The sequence below is a fragment of the Triticum aestivum genome, chromosome 3A, assembly GCF_018294505.1.
Source record: "Triticum aestivum cultivar Chinese Spring chromosome 3A, IWGSC CS RefSeq v2.1, whole genome shotgun sequence".
NCBI lineage: Eukaryota > Viridiplantae > Streptophyta > Magnoliopsida > Poales > Poaceae > Triticum > Triticum aestivum.
Window position 1 is genome coordinate 36,579,845 of NC_057800.1, and position 23,553 is coordinate 36,603,397.

Consider the following 23,553-nt stretch of genomic DNA (forward strand, 5'->3'; position numbering starts at 1 on the left):
ATAGAAACAATGAAAATCAAGAAAGAAACAAAAGAAAAATTAAGAAAACTGATGAAAACGAAGAAATAAAAAAAGAAAAAAATCAGTGAAAACCAAGAAAAAAGAGAAAACATACATAAAAAACCGATAAAAACCATGTAAGAAACAAAGAAATTTGATGAAAAGACAAAAAAAGAAACCGGTGAAGAAACAGAGAAAACCAAAAGGAAAAATAAATAAAAGAAAAGAAAACGAAAAAACTCAGAAGAAATGAGTGAGCGAACACACGCGAACGTCTCAATAGCTCAAACATAGAAAAAAGGACCGTAAAGGAGTACGAGCTCGGACCACCGGTTGGTATGCGCAAGAGATATATATCTTGCTTGTAGCCAGACATATGCCCCTCTCGGCATTTTTCTGTCGCTACGGTACTGGGCCTGGCATTATTTTTTTTACCGTGTTCACTCTTCTGCATCATTTTCTCGGCCTTTTCCGGTTTTTCCTTTTTCATTTCCCTTTTTCTTTATCCTTTTCCTTTTTCCTAGGTTTATTTGTTTCTTTCATATTTTTTTCATTTTTCACTATGTTTCCCTGTTTTGCATTGGTTTCTTTGGTTTTACTTTTTCTTGGTTATTTTGTTTGTTTCTCATTTTCATTGGCTTTTTTGCCATTTTAATACATTTTGTACATTGTCCATATACAATAGGAACATTTTTATTCGTGTTCAGCATTTTTTAAAATACATGATGAACAATTTTAAAAATATATTTGTTTTGAGGTCTACCTTTTTTTTCATACAGATTTTACACTTTCTGTATACAGTAGGAACTTTCTATACTTGTTTATCATTTCTCAAATACATGATTTACTTTTTTCAGATATATATTTTGATGTGTACTTTTTTATATAAATTGTACATTTTTCATATATATAAGAAATAATTTTCTTATACACGTTTAACGTTTTAAAAATACATTAACATTTTTTTGATATATGTTTTGATGTCTATTTTTTCATACATATTGTACATTTTTTCGCGTAAACATAAGAAACAATTTTCTTATGCACATTTAACATTTTTAAAATACATTACATTTTTTCAGATAAATGTTTTGATGACTGTTTTTCATACATATTGTACATTGTTTTGCTTATACATAAGAAACATTTTTGTTACACATGCTTAACACTTTTCATGTACATGATTAAAAAATTTAAAATACATGACTAACATTTTTTAAATATACATTTAATTTTTTTAAATACATAATTGACATTTTTTTAATACTCCCTTTGATCGATATTCCTTGTCGCTCAAACGGACGTATATAGCACTGAAATACATCTAGATACATCTGTTTGAGCGACAAGTAATATGGATTGGAGTGAGTACATGGTTTAACATTGTTTTAGATACAACGATTGCCATTTTTTTTAATACATGTTTTGGAGTCTACCTTTTTTTCATACACATTTCTAATTTTTCATATACATGTGAAATATTTATTTGATATACGTTTGATATTTTTCAAATACATGTTAACACTTTTTTAAACACATTTGAAAAAAATTGAATACATGTTAAAAATTCAAATACATTTTGAAACATTTTTTAAATACTATCAACATTTTCTAACACTGCTAATTGTTTCTTCTGAAGTGATTCTTTATGAAATATATGTATTCTAGAGCTTATTAGAGAGAGAGAGAGAGGAGAGGGAGGGAGTGAGAGAGAGGAGGGAGGGAGGGAGGGAGAGAGAGAGAGAGAGGGAGGGAGAGAGTGAGTGGGGGTGAGCAGAACTGGTCAATGGGCCGACATGTCCCTGGCATGGCACGTCGAACCTGTATGTAAGCTGGTTGTACCAATTCGGAACCTGTGCGTCGCCTCATGACCCAGGCACAGGAGGTGACGAGGAGGAGAGGAAGGGGTGGGGAAGCCATCGGGGATGGCTATGTTTGGCTTCCCGTGTCGCTCCTGTTGAAGTGACATGGGGGCAAGAGGGGAGGTGTCCACAGTATGCATCCTCTGTGTCCAACAGCATCGACTAACGGTGCCCAGTGCAGGACAAACAAGCCGAACATGCGTCAGATCAGGTGCTAGCCCACCACAAAGTCACGCTCCAGGGAGCTGACAACAAGCAAGGGGTACCAACACGCAAGCTCGAGGTCGTCTAGGTCCATGGGGACACGAAAGTTGTCAGGGAAGTTGCGAACGCAGTCCCAAAATGCCAGGGAGGGCAAACACCGTGCAACGGTGGTGGAGCGCAAGGAGGCGGGTAAGGAGTACCCGGTGGGCGCCAACTGTTGTGGTTTTGTCACGGTAGATGCCCCAGTGAAAGGACTTAGGTGTGGAGCCATCGCTTGATGATTAGCTGGAAGGGGTCGGACGGGATGAAGGACACAAGGTTTACCCAGGTTTGGCCCCTCACGGAGGAGGTAAAAGCCTACTCTTGCTTTCGTTGATATTACTTGAGTATCGATTACAAGGGAGCGGACACGCTTGGCCTAGCTATCGATCAGTTGTTTCTTTGGTTAACTCGCCCCAGGGTCTCACCTTTATATACATAGGTCGATGCTCTAGGCTTACAAGAGTCCAAGCCGGATCACACAACGTGACCGACTTGGTTTCTAAGTCGCCCTGCCTTGCCAGGCAAGTCGCCATCGTGGCGGCTCACACCTTCCGGGTCATGATTCCACCGTCGGGTCTTGGGCCTTCAGCAGGCCCACCTTGTAAGCCGCCACCGGTCTTCATGTTTCATCTTCTTGGACCTACTTGGGCTTTCTCTTCCTGAGTCGCCAATGGTGTAACCCGGCCCCTTCTGGGCGGGTCACACCACAGGGTTATATCCCCAACATTAGGCCTAGATTGATTTGAACTTGTTCATGTCAATCTTCATCTTCAGTTGGCGAGTCTTCATTAATCTTTTCAAAACTTTATTTTCTGAACAGTCCTTGTAACTCGCCATGACGTCATATGAAACAAATCCAGAAAAAACAAATGACATCACAACGGATCTTCTTGCATTAACTAGCCATCCAAGAATCGAGGCGCCTCCACTGTTAAGATAATCATATCGTCTCCTCGATTTCCACGCATTCCCTTTACTATTTCACATTTTCCTTATAAATAAGGACGGGGGGTCCCCTTTTCACTTTTACCCCCTCCGCCTCCACTTCTTCCTCTTCCTCGCGACCTCCTGTATGCAAGCGCTCCGCCTCTCCGACCATTCTTCACCGGTGACTCCATAATGTCTGCTGCATCAACCTGACCGGACCAGAGAATAGCGGCGCACTCCCGCTCTTCATCAACACTTCTAGGTACTCATTTCCCCCTTCTTAGATCCACATTAGATCAACCTTGTTCATATGGTTTGTCGGAGTTCTTCGTAGTTCGACCTAGTTCATGCATATGTTATTGAGAAAATGTAGTCCAATCCAAAAACTAAGAAAAAGTAGCATGGCGGTAGTTTTTAGCCCTTTACTCATATCCCTGATAGATCCCATCTTATGACAAATCAATACTCAGTTCTCTAGTTCTTCCACTGCCATGCTTTAGGTTTAGCATTTATTCTTCATTTTTTGAGTTGTCGTAGATCCAAATTTGCAGCCATGATCCGTGAAACTTGTTTATCCCATAATTACATTTTTTTGCCAATCCCAGATCTGTAGATAATTGTCTCGCCAATGTTACTTGGGCGGCTTAAATAATGACTTTGTAACCCGCCAGCCTCTGTTCGACTTATTCGGTATAACTTGACTTGCCATACTTCAATTTTTAACCTGAGAGTTGTCGTTCCTTCCTTGCCAGGGCGGCTTAGAATCCCTTCATACTCTCAACATAATGATTAATCTCTTATCCTAAACCACCTCACTGCCACTGATTTATCTTTGGTAATGCTCAAACGGTTTCTCACTGTAATTTTAACACGCCATACCTTAAATTTCCAGATTGCAGCTCTTTTAACCCGCCAACAATGACTAAGGCCCCCACTTCTTGTGACTGGGCCGCCTCCCAAGTCTCTGAACTTCGTTAAAGGATTATGTAGACATGGGGGTTTTACCATCTAAGGAGATCATAAACTGGTGGGTCCCTGGCTCCGAGACAACTCCACAACCCCAAGAGGGTGAAGTTGTGATCTTTGCATATCACCTTCTTTGTGGTTTTTCACCGCCCGGGTCACAGTTTTTTCGTGACTCTCTGAATTTTTATCAGCTTCATCCTCAAGATATTGGTCCCAACTCTGTCTCCAACCTATGCAATTTTCAAACATTCTATGAAGTATATCTTGAAGAGGAGCCCACTGTTGACCTCTTTAGAGAGTATTTTTATATCAATCGTCAAACCGAGATGACTGATGGACCCAACTTGGAACTTGGAGGGATTTTTATTCAATGGCAAAGAGACATAATTTTTCCTGAAGCCAGACTGCCTAGACACCCCAAAGATTGGAACTTAACTTGGTTTTATTGCAAAGATACTTCTCCGGCTGACGAGAATCACTTGCCGGGTTACCGCCCCTTCCGGCTCAACACCCATAGCAAACTTCCAGACCTATCAACCGCCGCAGAGCGCATTAAAAATAATATGCCCCTACCTTCTCAAAAATAAGAGCATTGGTGGCTAATGGTTTAACTGGAGTAGATCTGACCCGCTGCTGGGTTGCTTGGAGGATACTACCATTAAGTCGAGGCAGCAGTTTGATGTGTGAATACACTAGAGATACCAAGGATCCATAGCGTTTCAATCAGTCATCCTTGAGTGACAAACATATTACTGATATGGTCAAGTCACTGCTTGGGGAACCCATGGACAATTGCCGCAAAGTGGGATTGAACCCCTTCTGCAAACTTAACCCATATCCACATGTAAGTACTTTAAACAATCCTTTATTTGTCTATCTCTTTGCCCAACAGACTCTTTATTTTTTTCTGCTCATATTAAAACAGACCGACTCTCCCTTTTGGAGAAAGAAACTTCCAGCCACCGCTCCAACCAAGAAACCCAAAACAAAGACTAAGGGCCCATGTCGTCACAAGAAATCATCAGCCGAAGACCTGTTCAAGCTTGATGATGAGTCAGAGGTAGAACTTTACTCCTTTTGTCATTTATTTATACAACTTATTGATGCTGATTCATCTCAGGGAGAGGCAGCAACCAGTCATGCCGACGCAGCTGAGGAAACTATAATTTCCTCTGGCTCAGAACCCTTACCAAGACAGAAAGCTCGGTGGGTTATCCGGAAAGTAAAATTCTCAAATCCTCTCCCTATTTGGACCCCAATTTTTTGAAGAAGCAGCAGCATGATTCAAGACGTATGACCCGGAGTGATGGTACTGAGACCTCATGGCCAGCTTACCCAACACGCCTGCCCCTCGCAAGCGTCGAAATGAGGTGCCTCATAGCCCAACTCTTTCTCTTCCAAAGGCTGGTCTTATACGTCAACCTCTTAATCCTTCCGACTCGAATTATCAGGGGACACCTCCGTCATCCGGCGACTCTACTGGAACTCAAATGTCTGCCTTCAAGGTTGCCCATGGGTAAGTATTTCCACTTGTTCATAAATGGATTATATCAACACACACTCACAAGCCCTTGTATCTTTTGCATAGAGGTGTAGCAAAGGCGGGTAAAAAATAGAAGGTGGGCCGCTCTTCCAAAGACCCCCACAGCTACTGAGCCGGAGAGGCAGGTGCCAGAAGCCCCTGAAGCCTCGATCCAAAGTCCTGAAGACCTCACCAATGACCTGCCACCATAGACTGATGTTGCAGCCTTTGATCCCATGCACACTAAGATTGACCCGGTTGCCAGTCATGATCCGCCGAGCCCTAAACCGCCTAGTCCTACCAAGCTGGCAGAGGAGACCAGATATGTCTCCGTCGTATCTACTTTTCCAAACACTTTTGCCCTTGTTTTGGACTCTAACTTGCATGATTTGAATGTAGCTAACCCGGACTGACGCTGTTTTCAGCAGAATTGTCATGGTGTTATTTATGTGCAGAAACAAAAGTTCTCGGAATGACCCGAAACTTCACGGAGATTATTTTTGGAAAATATAAAAAATATTGGTGAAAGAATCAAGGCCAGGGGGCCCACACCCTTGCCACACGAGGGTGGGGGCGCGCCTGCCCCCTGGGCGCGCCCCCTGCCTTGTGGGCCCCCTGGAGCTCCACCGATCTCAACTCCAACTCCATATATTCATGTTCGGGGAGAAAAAAACAAAGAAAAAGATTCATCGCGTTTTACGATACAGAGCCGTCGCCAAGCCCTAAACTCTCTTGGGAGGGCTGGTCTAGAGTCCGTTCGGGGCTCTGGAGAGGGGAATCTGTCGCCATCGTCAACATCAACCGTCCTCCATCACCAATTTCATGATGCTCACCTCCGTGCGTGAGTAATTCCATCGTAGGCTTGCTGGACGGTGATGGGTTGGATGAGATTTATCATGTAATCAAGTTTTTTGTTAGGGTTTGATCCCTAGTATCCACTATGTTCTGAGATTGATGTTGCTATGACTTTGCTATGCTTAATGCTTGTCACTAAGGCCCGAGTGCCATGATGTCAGATATGAACCTATTATGTTTTCATGAATATATATATATATATGTGTTCTTCATCCTATCTTGCAAGTCTATAGTCACCTACTAAGCGTTATGATCCGGCAACCCCGAAGTGACAATAATCGGGACCACTCTCGGTGATTACCGTAGTTTGAGGAGTTCATGTATTCACTATGTGTTAATGCTTTGGTCCGGTACTCTATTAAAAGGAGGCCTTAATATCCCTTAGTTTCTGCTAGGACCCCGCTGCCACGGGAGGGTAGGACAAAAGATGTCATGCATGTTCTTTTCCATAAGCACGTATGACTATATTCGGAATACATGCCTACATTACATTGATGAATTGGAGCTAGTTTTGTGTCACCCTATGTTGTAATTGTTGCATGAATGATCGCATCCAGCATAATTCTCCATCACCGATCCAATGCCTACGAGCTTTTCACATATTGTTCTTCGCTTATTTACTTTTCCGTTGCTACTGTTACAATCACTACAAAACCCAAAAATATTACTTTGCTACCGTTACCGTTACTTCCATATTACTTTGCTACTAAATACTTTGCTGCAGATACTAAGTTATCCAGGTGTGGTCGAATTGACAACTCAACTGCTAATACTTGAGAATATTCCTTGGCTCCCCTTATGTCGAATCAATAAATTTGGGTTGAATACTCTACCCTCGAAAACTGTTGCGATCCCCTATACTTGTGGGTTATCAAGACTATTTTCTGGCGCCGTTGTCGGGGAGCATAGCTCAATTCTTTGAGACACTTGGGATTTATATCTGCTAGTCACTATGAGGAACTTGAAAGACGAGAAAACAAAAATTTATCCCTCAACTACGAGGGAAGGTAAGGAACTGCCATCTAGCTCTGCACTTCATTCACCTTCTGTTTTGAGTAAGCTTGCGACACCTAAACCTGCTTCTACTATTAATTCTGATATGTCGCATGTTATTGATGATGCCACTTCTGCTATGCATGATACTTATGATGAAACTACTTCTATGCTTGATACTACTGTGCCACTTGGTGAATTTCTTGATGAACAACTTGCTAGGGCTAGAGAGAATGAAATTATTGAAACTGATAATATTGATGAAAGTGATGATGAAGATTCTCCCAATAAATCTGAATTGCCTGTTGTGCCTGAGGGCTATGTTATGGATGAAGAAACTACTAGATACTTTCTTGCTTGTAATGATAGAAGTGATCTTAAGAAATTATTAGCTAAGCTTAAACAAAAAACTTTGAATGCTAGAATGAAATATGATCCTGCTTATGCTGCTTCACCTATCTTTGTTACTGATAAGGATTATGAATTCTCTATTGATCCTGATATAATTACTTTGGTTGAATCTGATCCTTTTTATGGCTATGAATCTGAAATTGTTGTGGCACATTTCCGTTCTCATTAAAGGGTGATGCTAAGATATGGTTTAATTCTCTTGATCCTGGTTGTGTGCGTAGTCCCCAGGATATGATTTATTACTTCTCTGCTAAATATTTCCCTGCTCATAAGAAATAATCTGCTTTAAGGGATATATATAATTTTGTGCAAATTGAAGAAGAGAGTCTCCCACAAGCTTGGGGGAGGCTTCTCCAATTACTTAATGCTTTGCCCGATCATCCTCTCAAGAAAAATGAAATACTTGATATCATTTATAATGGACTAACCGATGCTTCCAGAGACCACCTGGATAGTTGTGATGGTTCTGTTTTCAGGGAAAGAACACCGGATGAAGCTGAAATTCTATTGAATAATATGTTGACAAATGAAAATAATTGGACACTTCTGGAACCAACTCCTAAGCCAACTCCGAAGAAGATGGGTGTTCTATTTCTCAGTCCTGAAGATATGCAAGAGGCAAAGAAATCTATGAAAGAAAAAGGTATAAAAGCTGAAGATGTTAAGAATTTACCTCCTATTCAAAAATACATGGTCTTAATTTACTGCCTGTTGAAGAAATACATGGTTTTAATTCATCACCTATTGAAGAAACACATGGTCTTGATAACCCGACACAGGTAGTAAAGGTAAATTCTCTCTATAGATATGATAAAGATGAAATTCCTCCTACTAAGTTTGCTAGCCAATGTTTGGATGAGTTCGATAACTTTATGGTTAAGCAAGAAGATTTTAATGCTTATTTTGGTAGACAATTAAAACAAAATGCTTATATGATTGAACACTTGGGTCATTATATGTCTAGAGTTAAAGGTGAACTTAAACTCATTAGTAAACATGCTTCTATGGTTACCACTCAAGTAGAACAAGTACTTAAAGCTCAGAATGATTTGCTCAATGAATTGAATAATAAAAATAATGACTATGCTGTTAGAGTGGCTACTAGAACTGGTAAAATAACTCAGGAACCTTTGTATCCTGAAGGCCATCCTAAGAGAATTGAGCAAGATTCTCAGAGAAATAATTTAGATGCACCTAGTCCTTATAAAAAGAAGAAAAAGAAAAATGATAGGACTGTGCATGCTTCTAGTGAACCTGTTGCAGAACCACCTGAGAATCCAAATGATATTTCTATTTCTGATGCTGAAACACAATCTGGTAATGAACATGAACCTAGTGATAATGTTAATGATGATGTTCATGATGATGCTCAACCTAGCAATGATAATGATGTAGAAATTGAACCTACTGTTGATCTTGATAACCCGCAATCAAAGAATCAACGTTATGATAAGAGAGACTTTATTGCTAGGAAGCACAGTAAAGAAAGGGAACCATGGGTTTAGAAACCCATGCCTTTTCCTCCTAAACCATCCAAGAAAAAAGATGATGAGGATTTTGAGCGCTTTGCTGAAATGATTAGACCTATCTTTTTGCATATGCAATTAACTGATATGCTCAAAATGAATCCTTATGCTAAGTATATGAAAGATATTGTCACAAATAAAAGAAAGATTCCGGAAGCTGAAATTTCCACCATGCTTGCTAATTATACTTTTGAGGGTGGAATACCAAAGGAACTTGGAGATCCAGGAGTACCAACTATACCATGCTCCATTAAAAGAAACTATGTTAGAACTGCTTTATGTGATCTTGGAGCCGGTGTTAGTGTTATGCCTCTCTCTTTATATCGTAGACTTGATTTGAATAAGTTGAAACCTGCTGAAATATCTTCGCAAATGGCTGATAAATCAACTACTATACATGTCGGTATTTATGAGGATGTGACTGTTGTGGTTGCAAACGTTACTATTTTAACTGACTTTGTTATTCTTGATATTCCCGAGGACGATAGTATGTCTATTATTCTTGGAAGACCCTTTTTAAATACTGCAGGGTCTGTTATTGATTGAAACAAAGGCAATGTTACTTTTCATGTTAATGGTAATGAGCATACGGTACACTTTCCGAGGAAACAACCTCAAGTCCACAGTATCAATTCCGTTGGGAAAATTCCATCGATTATTATTGGAGGTTTTGAATTTCCTCTTCCTACTGTCAAAAAGAGATATGATATTCTTATTATTGGGGATGTGCATATCCCCTTTGAGGTAACATAGTGTTATTCAAAATTTCTCCGGTTTCATGCGATTCGAAATGAGTTTGTTAACAAGACCTGATCAACCTTGCTAGTGGATTCCTTTTGATGAGTATGAGATGGATGAAGTTAGAAAGCACAACCTTCTGCACCATCTCTCTACTTTCTGTTATTTAGTTGAAATAAAGCAAAAATAGTATTTTCTGTCTGTTTTCTGAATTATCTGTGCAATATAAAAATACCCTGAAAATAAAAGTTCTCCAAATGCCCTGAAATTGAAATATGATTTTTTCTAGAATATTTGAGAATATTTGGCACTGAGAACACGGCAGGGGGAGCAAGCACCTGGGCACGAGGGTACAGGGCGTGCCCACCCCCTGGGCGCGCCCCCTGCCTTGTGGGCCCACGGTGGCTCCTCTCCACTTATTCCTGCACCCACACACTTCTTCTTCCCCAAACAAATTCACCATCCAGCTCAAGCATGAGTTCTAGCTCATTTTGCTGCGATTTTCGATCTCCTTGCTCAAAGCACCTCTCACAAAACTGCTTTGGGGGATTGTTCCTTGGTATGTGACTCCTCCATTGGTCCAATTAGTTTTTGTTCTAGTGCTTTATTCATTGCAAATTTGTGCTGCCTAGGTGACCATGTTCTTGAGCTTGCATGTCAAATTTATATGGTTCCAAGTAGTTCTAATGCATGATATAGGCTCTAGGCACTTGTGGGAGTAGTTGCTACCATTTTTGTTGAGCTTGGTTCACTTTTATTTGAAGTTACTAAAAATTTCAGAAATTTTTTAGAGGAAGAAATATGTTTAGGAAAATGTACCAAGGTGGTCCTTCAAGGAAGCAAGGACCCAGGCTTGCAATGTGCGATGCTGATGATGAACAACCAAGGGACGCTCCAATGCGGCCTTGTGAATGGCCTTCAGAGGACTTCATGGATCAATCAGGAATTAAGGAAGAATTTTAACGCATATTTGCATAACGCAGATCTTGTGAGCTTCGAGGCAGAAAAGTGTCGTGAGTACCACTATCTCACTAGTTCCTTTGTAAGGAGGTTTGAATTTTCATCTACACGCAATTCTCAAATTGTCCTGTTTAATCTTTATGAAAATTCTTACACTATGGACTTAGAGGAATTTACCACTGCTTGCAAACTTCCACAATGGGGTAGTACTAGTGAACCTCGCAAATCTGAATTTAGAGATTTTTCTTGCTAGTATAACTGTGGGGGAATCTAGAGACATAGCACAAGCTACCATAGGGAGCATTCATTTTCCTGCTATACATTATTTTGCTCTCTTCACAGGTAGGTGCATAAATGGTAAGGATGAAGCATGTCACATGTGTGTCCCTGACCTCAGTATTCTCAGGAGTGCTGTGTTAGGAGATAAACATTATAATTTGGGAGCCATTGTTGCACGTAGGTTGCATCACAATAGATTTAATGGAGATTTCTTTGGTGGAATTTATGCAACCCGTGTAGCTAATTTTCTTGGTATAACTATACGTGAGGATGATATTGAGTTGCCTCCTGCTCATTTAGATTATGAGGCTATGGTGCATCATCGTTTTGTTGAGAGGAACGATCAGTTCCTCTAGTACCGACTAATCTTTGACAGACGACGCACCTATCACGTCGCTCTCCCTGCTTCTACTTTCTTTGACTTTTAGGCAAAGGGGAGATATTACATAACCAGAGAGGAGGCGGAGGAGTATAAGAGGAGGGCTGAGATAGCTCGCCTCCAAGCTGTGGCCCATGATGCAATGACTGCTACATCTCAGTACGACCCCAACGACAACTATGGATATCCGCCAGGCCAGCCGTGGGCATAAACCAACTTAGGACAAAAGCCTAAGCTTGGGGGAGTACGTATTTCTCACCGACATTACATTTATGTTCACACACTCATTGCTAGTTGTCGGTGCTCATACTCTTTCATTGTACAGCCATGCTAGTTTATTTCCTTTTTATGCTTTCTTCTTGTGTGTTTGATAAACCTTCAGAAAACCAAAAAAATAGTAGTATCTTTGGCTAGTTTACTTTTCTTGCTGTAGTAGTAATAATTAAAAGAAAACCCAAAAAGATTTCCCGTGCTTCTTTTGCTTGTTGGGAGCTTTCCCGTGTAAATAGTTTTATTTCTTTTCTTTTCTTTGGGGGTCGATAGGAGAAGACCATAATAAAATTGTTGAAGTGGCTCTTATATGCATTATTGTTGATTTAACCAATAGCCTTGTCTTCTCCTGTTTATTGAGTGCTTGCAGATTCCAGCTTAGTCCAATGCATGTGCACTATTATTATTATTCACATCGTTCGGTCGTGCAAGTGAAAGGCAATTATGACGATATATGATGAATTGATTGAGATGAGACAAACTGGTATGAACTCGACCTCTCTTGTTTTTGTAAATATGATTAGTTCATCGTTCCTTATTCTGCCTATTATGAATAAACATGTTTGCAATGACAATTAGAGATTATAGTTACTTATGCCATGCTTAATTAGCTAGGAGCTTATAATGGTTTACCTTGCATGTCAACATGCTATTAAAATGGTTGTGATGTGGTATGATGGGGTGGTATCTTCCTTTTAATGATTTAAGTGACTTGACTTGGCACATGTTCACGCATGTAGTTGAAACAAAATCAACATAGCCTTCACGATATTTATGTTCATGGTGGATTATATCCTACTCATGCTTGCACTCAATGTTCATTAATTTTAATGCATGTTCATGACTGTTGTCGCTCTCTAGTTGGTCGCTTCCCAGTCTTTTGCTAGCCTTCACTTGTACTAAGCAGGAATACTGCTTGTGCATCCAATCCCTTAAACCCCAAAGTTATTCCATATGAGTCCACTATACCTTCCTATATGCGGTATCTACCTGCCGTTCCAAGTAAATTTGTATGTGCCAAATTCTAAACCTTCAAATGAAATTATATTTTGTATGCTCGAATAGCTCATGTATCAACTAGGGCTGTCCCTATCTTCCATGTTAGGCAGGTTATTCTCAAGAGGAGTGGACTCCGCTCCTCACTCACGAGAAAATGGCTGGTCACCGGGATGCCCAGTCCCATGCAATGCAAATCAAATCAAATTAATTGCAAACAAAACTCCCCCGGGACTGTTGTTAGTTGGAGGCACTCATTGTTTCGAGCAAGCCATGGATTGATGCTTGTTGGTGGAGGGGGAGTATTAACTTTACCATTCTGTTTGGGAACCGCCTATAATGTGTGTAGCATGGAAGATATCGCCATCTCTCGGTTGTTATGTTGACAATGAAAGTATACCGCTCAAAATATTATTTATCTCTTCTTTAAAATCGAGCTCTGCCACCTCTACAAATCCCTACTTCCCTCTGCGAAGGGCCTATCTATTTACTTTTATGTTGAGTCATCACCCTCTTATTAAAAAGCACCAGCTGGAGAGCACCGCTGTCATTTGCAATCCATTACTATTAATTTATATTGGGTATGACTATGATTGGATCTCTTTTACCATGAATTACAATGTTTAGTCAGTCCTTGATCTTTAAAGGTGCTCACATTTATGTTTTGCGGTCTCAGAAAGGTCTAGCAAGATACCATCTTGTTATATCATATTATGATTGTTTTGAGAAGGTGTTGTCATCCGAGATTTATTATTATTGCTCGCTAGTTGATTATGCCATTGATATGAGTAAACATGAGACCTAAATGTTACTGTGAATATGGTTAGTTCATAATCTTTGCTGAAAACTTGAATGCTGGCTTTACATATTTACAACAACAAGAGAAAACAGAGTTTGTAAAAGTTTTTCTTTATCACTTTCAGTTTATCAACTGAATTGCTTGAGGACAAGCAAAGGTTTAAGCTTGGGGGAGTTGATACTTCTCCATCGTATCTACTTTTCCAAACACTTTTGCCCTTGTTTTGGACTCTAACTTGCATGATTTGAATGGAACTAACCCGGACTGACGCTGTTTTTAGCAGAATTGCCATGGTGTTATTTATGTGCAGAAACAAAAGTTCTCGGAATGACCTGAAACTTCACAGAGATTATTTTTGGAAAATATAAAAAATATTGGCGAAAGAATCAAGGCCAGGGACCCACACCCTTGCCACGAGGGTGGGGGGCGCGCCTGCCCCCCTGGGCGTGCCCCCCTGGAGCTCCACCGACCTCAACTCCAACTCCATATATTCGTGTTCGGGGAGAAAAAAATCATAGAAAGAGATTCATCATGTTTTACGATACGGAGCCACCGCCAAGCCCTAAACTCTCTCGGGAGGGCTGATCTGGAGTCCGTTCGGGGCTCCGGAGAGGGAATCCGTCGCCATCGTCATCATCAACCATCCTCCATCATCAACCATCCTCCATCACCAATTTCAAGATGCTCACCACCATGCGTGAGTAATTCCATCGTAGGCTTGCTGAACGGTGATGGGTTGGATGAGATTTATCATGTAATCGAGTTACTTTTGTAAGGGTTTGATCCCTAGTATCCACTATGTTCTGAGATTGATGTTGCTATGACTTTGCTATGCATAATGCTTGTCACTAGGGCCCGAGTGCCATGATTTAAGATCTGAACCTATTATGTTTTCATGAATATATATGTGTTCTTGATCCTATCTTGCAAGTCTATAATCACCTACTATGCGTTATGATCCGGCAACCCCGAAGTGACAATAATCGGGATCACTCCCGGTGATGACTGTAGTTTGAGGAGTTCATGTATTCACTATGTGTTAATGCTTTGGTCCGGTACTCTATTAAAAGGGGGCCTTAATATCCCTTAGTTTCCGCTAGGACCCCGCTGCCACGGGAGGGTAGGGCAAAAGATGTCATGCAAGTTCTTTTCCATAAGCACGTATGACTATATTCGGAATACATGCCTACATTACATTGATGAATTGGAGCTAGTTCTGTGTCACCCTATGTTATAACTGTTGCATGAATGATTGCATCCGGCATAATTCTCCATCACCGATCCAATGCCTACGAGCTTTTCACATATTGTTCTTCACTTATTTACTTTTCCGTTGCTACTATTACAATCACTACAAAACCCAAAAATATTACTTTGCTACCGTTACCGTTACTTCCATATTACTTTGCTACTAAATACTTTGTTGCAGATACTAAGTTATCCGGGTGTGGTTGAATTGACAACTCAATTGCTAATACTTGAGAATATTCTTTGGCTCCCCTTGTGTCGAATAAATAAATTTGGGTTGAATACTCTACCCTCGAAAACTGTTGCGATCCCCTATACTTGTGGGTTATCAAGACCCTCCTTAATAAGAATTATGATGACGTGACTATCACTGTGATGGATTACACAACACCAAGAGCCTCAACTGTGCTAACCAAGCATAGCCCTAAGGAAGAATCTCCTTGGGAAAAGGCAAGGCCAAGCTGGACCTAGAGAGGTACTCCTCCTTCAGTGCAGGCGACGTATATGCGGGCTATTTGAACAGCCTCAACATATATACATAACCATGTAGCCCCCAAGGGCTGGCTTATCCTAACAAGGATGAACCGGGTCATGAAATTATTAACTGTGAACAAAACCATGTGTAGCCCTCCAAGGCCGGCTTATCCTGACAAGATGAGTTGGGTCTCAATGAGCATAATAAAATCAAACATGCAACCCCCAAGGGCCTGCTTAATCTGACAAGATAAGCAGGTTCTTCATTGACCTTAGTAAAATTAAACATGTAGCCCCCAAGGGTGGGCTTAATTTGACAAGATAAGCCGGGTCGCAATCAGAAATTGAAACGACCTACATTATCCCCCAAGTGCCAAGTATATTGCTTGCAATGTGCTTGGGACTTCAATTAACTTGCATCACAAAAAACTTGCTCCTTATGCTGTAACCATTGTCTCACTGTTATCTTTCAGGAAAGGTTGAAGGAGGAGGAGTCACAGCTTGGCGACTTGAAGAAAAACACTGAGCTACAATAGGCTGAAACTTCCAAGGCCGAGTCAAAACTAAAGACTTGATTGGAAGAGTTTGAAAAGACCAAGGAAGGTTTTGGTGCTGAGAGAACCGCCTGGGAGGCTGACAAGACTGCACTGCTGAAGAAAGCCGAAGAGGCTGAAAATAAACTTAAGCCGGTAAGAGACGAGCTTGCCGGCTTAAAGCAACACATAATCCACATGACAACCGCCATCTTCTGTACGTTAAAAGTTTACACTTCATCATATGGTTTAATTCCTTTTTGACCTGTCTGGCAATTCATAATAGTTGATATTTAACCCTCCTAACGACTCTTACGCAAATGATTGAACAGGCTCTAGAAGCGCCAACCTTGGTCAAAACATGCTGCTTAAGTTGAAGGCGGTATACTCTTTAACTGAACAATTATACAGTGGAACATTGCGCAGTCTTGTGGCTTTAGGAGGAAACCAGAAGTCGCCAAGTCAAATCAAGACTTTTCTGGATCATCTGTCAACGTTCCTAGGCCAAATTGAAGAAATAAATTATCAACCGCCCGAGCCGGAGCCATCGTTGCTCTTGGCCGGGCTAAAGCGTGGCAATCTGAGCTTGAACCGGAGGAAATAGCCACTGGGTGCCCAGAGTTCAAGGATGATAAATCAGTCTTTGAAGAAAAAGACTTCAACCAATGCGTCAGAGAGATGCATCTCGTGGCTTGCAAGCTTGTTGAGGAGCTGAACTTAAACAATTGTACGTCGGTTATGATGAAAACAACAACAAATTCAAGTCGCCCGCCCATGACATCGTAGATCTTACTCCGCCTCGGCATAAGCATATCTTCATCTCCGATGTTGATCATTCCATTATACTAAATGATGAAGCCACATTCAAAGCTTTAACCGGCATTGACTGGACAACAACTGATCTTCAGATGATCGACGAGGAAGAGTCGGCACAGGATGACCCACAAGCTTCAAGGCGTTAGGAAGACAACTGATCATAGCAATGATGAGCCAGGCGCCTCTCGGGCCGGGTTATGGGAGTGCAGCTCCTGAAACACTAGATTCAAAATTATTTTGGGCTTAATGTAAATCCTTGTAATATGGTAGTGTAAAACAATGATCCGACATGTCATGCCTTCGTGCCTGTTGATCTTGACTTTTGATTTGCCAGTTTGACCCTTGTATAAGCCTTTACCGTGATTATGCTCTTCAACTGTGGTCTTGTACACTTTGCAGAAAACTCACCAACATATATGCTGGCGACTTAAAGTCAGAAACCAGGGCGGGTGACAACCCAAAGCCTTGTAGCCTCGTAACCACGACTATTCAAATCAAAAACATACTGGTGACTTGAAGTCCAAAGCCAGGGCGGGTGACAACCCAACAGTACTCAAACATGAGTAACGTAATCCAGAGGCTCACGGCCCGAGTAGTCAAAATTTGCACAAAAAGCAAAAACTTAAAAAATCCAAAAAAGAGAGAGATAAAAAATCCCAAATTTCTGTTAGGCTGGCTTTCAAGACACGGCCGAACAAGTTGGCACACAGGCCTTTTGCTTTCAAGGACGCATAACTGTTGAGTTTATCCTAGCTCATTGTAAGCCGGCCCTCATGTGACACAAGCCATTGTTTTAACCTTAACAAGTTTAGGGTCTTAAAAAAGTTTGACCGCTAAGGGTTCAGCAGGTCACCTGGTGGAGTAGCAAGTTGCAAACAGGCAGGATAACCCATAATTTGGCGTCTCATGCCTGGTCAAAAGGGTATGAAAGCTAAATCCGGTGGGTTGGAAACCCCCAACTGACCTTATGATCCATAAATAAAGACTCATATACACAGAAATGAAACGACAGAGGCCTCGAATTTTTCAGGGACGCCGACTTTATTATATTTGATTATAAAAGATATATACACATCATCAAAAATATGTATAATGAGAAGAGCCGGTGGCTCAGGTGTAATAAGGCCGAAGATGAGCAATGTTCCACGGCTTGTTGGTCCTGCTCAGAGGTGCATGACTTCTTGTGCTCATGTATATCAATAAGATAATATGTGCCATTGTGGAGATTTTTGCTAACCACAAAGGGTCCTTCCCAAGGCGGGGATAGCTTATGCATGTCAGTTTGATCTTGAATCAGCCGGAGCACTAAGTTACCCTCTTGAAACGCCCGAGTTTTATCTCTGCGGCTATGATATCGACGCAGGTCTTATTGATAAATCGCCGACCGGGCCACTACATGGTCACATTCTTCATCCAAAACATCAAGCGCATTCTGTCGTGTTGTCTCATTATTAGTTTCAACATAAGACACCACCCTAGGCGAGTCATGATGGATATCACTTGGGAGAACTACCTCTGCACCATAGACCATGAAGAAACGCGTATAGTATGTTGACCTGTTGGGGGTGGTATTAATACTCCAAACCACTGAAGGCAAATCCTCCACCCAACAACCCGGTGCTCGCTCCAAGGGAACCATAAGCCGGGGCTTAATACCTCTCAAGATTTCCTGATTGGCTCATTCAGCTTGACCATTAGACTGTGGATGAGCGACTGAAGAAACATCGAGCCGAATATGCTCTCTTTGACGAAATTCTTTCATGGCTCCTTTGGACAGATTAGTACCATTATCCGTGATGATACTATGAGGATAACCAAAGCGAAAAATCAGCTTTTTAGCAAACTGAACTGCAGTCGCTGCATCACACTTGCTGACCGGCTCTACCTCAACCACTTGGTAAATTTGTCAACCGCCACCAAAAGATGGGTCTTCTTATCTTTGGACCTCTTGAACGGTCCAACCATGTCAAGCCCCCAAACCGCAAACGGCCAGGTTATAGGAATCATCCGCAACTCCTGAGCCGGCACATGAGCTCGCCTTGCAAATTTCTAACATCCATCACATTTGCTAACAATATCCTCTACATCAGCATGAGCCGTCAACCAGTAAAATCCGTGACAAAAAGCTTTAGCAACCAAAGATTTAGAGCTAGCATGATGACCACAATCACCTTCATGAACCTCTCTTAGGATCTCACGACCCTCCTTAGGAGAGACACATCGCTGGAACACACCTGTCACACTGCATCTATGTAACTTGCCATTGATGATAGTCATAGATTTAGACCTCCTGGTTATCTGTCCTACCAGAGTTTCATCCTCAGGTAACTCACCTGGGGTCATATAAGCCAAGTAGGGGAGTGTCCAATCAGGAATAGCATGGAGAGCCGCCACTAGTTGAGCCTCAAGGTCAGGGACCGCAAGGTCAGGGACCGCAAGGTCAGGGACCGCAAGGTCTTCTTCAGATGGTAATTTGACCGAAGGATTGTGTAACACATCAAGAAACACATTAGGGGGCACCGGCTTACGCTGAGACCCAAGCCGTCTTAAGGCATCAGCCGCCTCATTCTTTCTTCGATCAAGGTGATCCACCTGATAACCCTGGAAATGACCACAATGTTGTCAACCGCCCGGCGATAAGTCGCCATGAGCGGATCCTTGGAGTCCCACGTGCCTGAGACTTGTTGAGCCACAAGATCTGAGTCGCCCAAACACCTGTCCCGGCTTAAATTCATCTCCTTGGCTATACGAAGGCCATGGAGTAAAGCCTCATACTCAGCTACAGCCTCATACTCATCTGCATTGTTAGTACAAGGGAACATTAACCTTAAAACATTACAAAATTTGTCACCTCGTGGGGAAGTTAAAATAACTCTAGCCCCCGAGCCTTCCAATTGCCTGGACCCATCAAAGTGAATTGTCCAATAAGTGTTGTCAAGTTTCTCCTCAGGTGCCTGCAACTCTGTTCAGTCATTGATAAAATCCATCAAAGCTTGAGACTTAATAGTTGTCCTTGGCACATACTTCAAACCATGAGGTCCAAGTTCAATTTCCCACTTAACAACCCGGCCCGTGGCCTGCCTGTTCTGAATAATTTCTCCTAAGGGAGTAGAACTGACCACGGTAATAGGATGACCAAGAAAATAATGATTTAGTTTGCGACTTGCCATGAACACCCCATACACCAGCTTTTGCCAATGTGGATATCGTTGCTTGGACTCAATCAGCACTTCACTGACATAGTAAGCCGGCTGCTGAACCGGGTACTCCTTACCCGCCTCCTTGCACTCCACCACAACTGCCACACTGATAGCCTTGCTATTAGCCGCCACATATAGGAGCAAAGGCTCTTTCTCAATAGGAGCAGCCAGGACGGGCGACTCAGCTAACTCTTTTTTAGTGCCTCAAACGCCTTATCAGCAGCACCACTCCAAACAAAGTGATATGTCTTTTTCATCATCTGGAATAAGGGAATTGCCTTCTCTCCCAGTAGACTTATAAACTGGCTCAAAGCCGCAATACGAGGCACTCGACATCATTGACACACGTCGGTTTAGCCAGTGAAGTGATAGCCTTGATCTTCTCCGGGTTAGCTTCAATACCCCTCTCTGAGACCAGAAAACCAAATAGCTTGCCTGCAGGCACACCAAAAACACACTTTGTCGGGTTAAGCATCATTTTATAGACCCGGAGATTGTCAAAAGTCTCTTTTAGATCGTCCAGGAGAGTCTTCTTGTTTCTGGATTTAACCACAATATCATCCACATAAGCATGCACATTGTGCCCAATCTGATTGTGAAAATAGTTCTAAACACAGCGTTGATAATTCGCCTGAGCACTCTTAAGCCCAAAAGTCATAGAAACATAACAGAAAGCTCCAAAAGGGGTGATAAAAGACGTCTTCTCTTGGTATTTAACTGCCATCTTGACCTGATGATATCAAGAGTAAGCATCCAGGAAACATAAACTCTCACAACCCATCATGGCACCAATAATTTGGTCAATGCGAGGGAGAGCAAACGTCTCGGCTGGGCAAGCCTTGTTAAGATCTGTGTAATCAACACACATACGCCATGTGTCATTCTTCTTAAGCACCAGCACGGGGTTAGCCAACCACTCAGGGTGAAAAACTTCCACAATGAACCCAGCTGCTAAGAGCCGGGCAACCCCTTCTCCAATAGCTTTACGTGTCGCTCTTCATTGAAGCGATGGAGGAACTTCTTGACCGGCTTAAACTTTGGATCTATGTTAAGAGTGTTCTCAGCGAATTCTCACGGTACACCTGGCATGTCAGAAGGTTTCCATGCAAAGATGTCTCGATTCTCACAGATGAACTCGATGAGAGCACTTTCCTATTTAGGGTCCATATTAGCCCCCACTGTGAACTGCTGAGATGATTCGCCAGGGACAAAGTCAAGTTGTTTGGTGTCATCCATCGACTTAAATTTCAATAAGGGGTCTTGCTTAGTGGTGGGCTTTTTCAGAGGGGTCATATCAGCTGGGTCAACATTATCCTTATAGAATTTGAGCTCCTCTGTCGCACAGGCCAACTCAGCATAAGCAGCATCTTCTTCCTTCTAAAGCGATTTTCCGATCACCATGGATTGTGACCGTACCCTTTCTCCCTGGCACCTTGAGCTAGAAATAAACATAACAAGGGCAAGCCATGAACTCGGCATAAGTCGGCCGTCCAAACAGGGCATGGTACAGGCTCTTGATCTAGACTACTTCAAACCATAGTGTTTCTGCTCTGAAATCATAGTCATCACCGAAAGCTATTTCCAGGGCAATTTTTCCAATAGGATAAGCCAACTTGCCAGTACCACACCATGGAAAACTGTGGAAAACAGCTTAAGATCCTTGTCAGTAAGATTCATCCGACGGAAAGTGTCGTAATATAAGATGTTGATACTGCTGCCACCATCCATAAGCACTTTAGTGAACTTATAACCACCCACATGAGGGGATACTACCAACGCTAGATGACCCGGATTCTCAACCCGAGGCGGGTGATCCTCCCGACTCCATTGAATTGGATACTCTGACCATCGCAAGTATTGGGGAACTGCCGGCTCAACAGTATAAACTGCACACTTATGGACCTTCTGATCTCTCTTGCAAAGGCTGGTAGTAAAAACATGATACTAACCTCCATTAAGCTACATTGGGTTACTCTGATACCCTAATTGATTACCTTGTTGCTGATTACCCTGACCGGACTGTTGGTTATAACCGCCATGACTACCCTGGCCCTGATAACCAGAATTTCAGCCGCCGCTGCCAAAACCGGGCCCTTGTGAGCCGGATTCTGACCCGCCAGGTGGGCCATTATTGTTACCATGATTCTGACTAAAGATGGAATTCATGTACTCTCGCATGATAAACAATCCTTCCAAGCAGGAGTAGCTGGCTTATTTGGCAAACTATGTTTTGGGCAAGGCTCATTCATCATTGCCTCAATATTAAAAAATATCCCTCCAATGTACGACTTATCATTACCATTGCGGCACTGGTTTTTAGACCCAGCGTTGGTATTAGTGATACGTCTCCAACGTATCTATAATTTTTGATTGCTCCATGCTATATTATCTACTGTTTTAGACAATATTGGGCTTTATTATCCACTTTTATATTATTTTTGGGACTAACCTATTAACCGGAGGTCCAGCCCAGAATTGTTGTTTTTTGCCTATTTCAGTGTTTTGAAGAAAAGGAATATCAAACGAAGTCGAAACGGAATGAAATCAACTGGAGAAGTTATTTTTGGAAGGAAAGCTACCGGAAAAGCTTGGAGTGCACGCCAGGGGAGTCCCGGGCTGCCCACAAGGGTGGGGGCGCACCCACCCCCCTAGGGTGCGCCCCCTGCCTCGTGGACAACCTGGAGGTCCACCGACGTACTTCTTTCACCCATATATACCCACGTACCCTAAAAACTTCGAAGAGCAGAATAGATCTGGAGTTCCGCCGCCGCAAGCCTCTGTAGCCACCAAAAGTCAATCGGGACCCTGTTCCGGCACCCTGCCGGAGGGGGAACCCTCACCGATGGCCATCTTCATCATCCCGGCGCTATCCATGATGAGGAGGGAGTAGTTCACCCTCGGGGCTGAGGGTATGTGCCAGTAGCTATGTGTTTGATCTCTCTCTCTCTCTCGTGTTCTTGATTTGGCACGATCATGATGTATCGCGAGCTTTGCTATTATAGTTGGATCTTATGTTGCTTCTCCCCCTCTACTCTCTTGTAATGGATTGAGTTTTCCCTTTGAAGTAATCTTATCGGATTGAGTCTTTAATTGTTTGAGAACACTTGATGTATGTCTTGCCGTGCGTATCTGTGGTGACAATGGGATATCATGTGATTCACTTGATGTATGTTTTGGTGATCAACTTGCGGGTTCCGCCCATGAACTTATGCATAGGGGTTGGCACACGTTTTCGTCTTGATTCTCCGGTAGAAACTTTAGGGCACTCTTTGAGGTTCTATGTGTTGGTTGAATAGATGAATCTGAGCCATTGCTACTCTTCTTGCCTTTATTGGGTTTCTCCTCATCACACCCAAGGTCCTTGGTAGTGTCAAAGTCGGCATACTTAAAGAGAGCCTCCATTAACTCACCCATGTCATTGCAATAGTGCTTGACCGCCCAAGCTTCTGTTTAAGGGGGGTGAAGTGACAGTTCTTCTCCAAGACCAGAACCACTTGATTCGCCGCAATACTGTCCGATGAATGAATGATCCCTGAGACCTGCCAGACCCAAT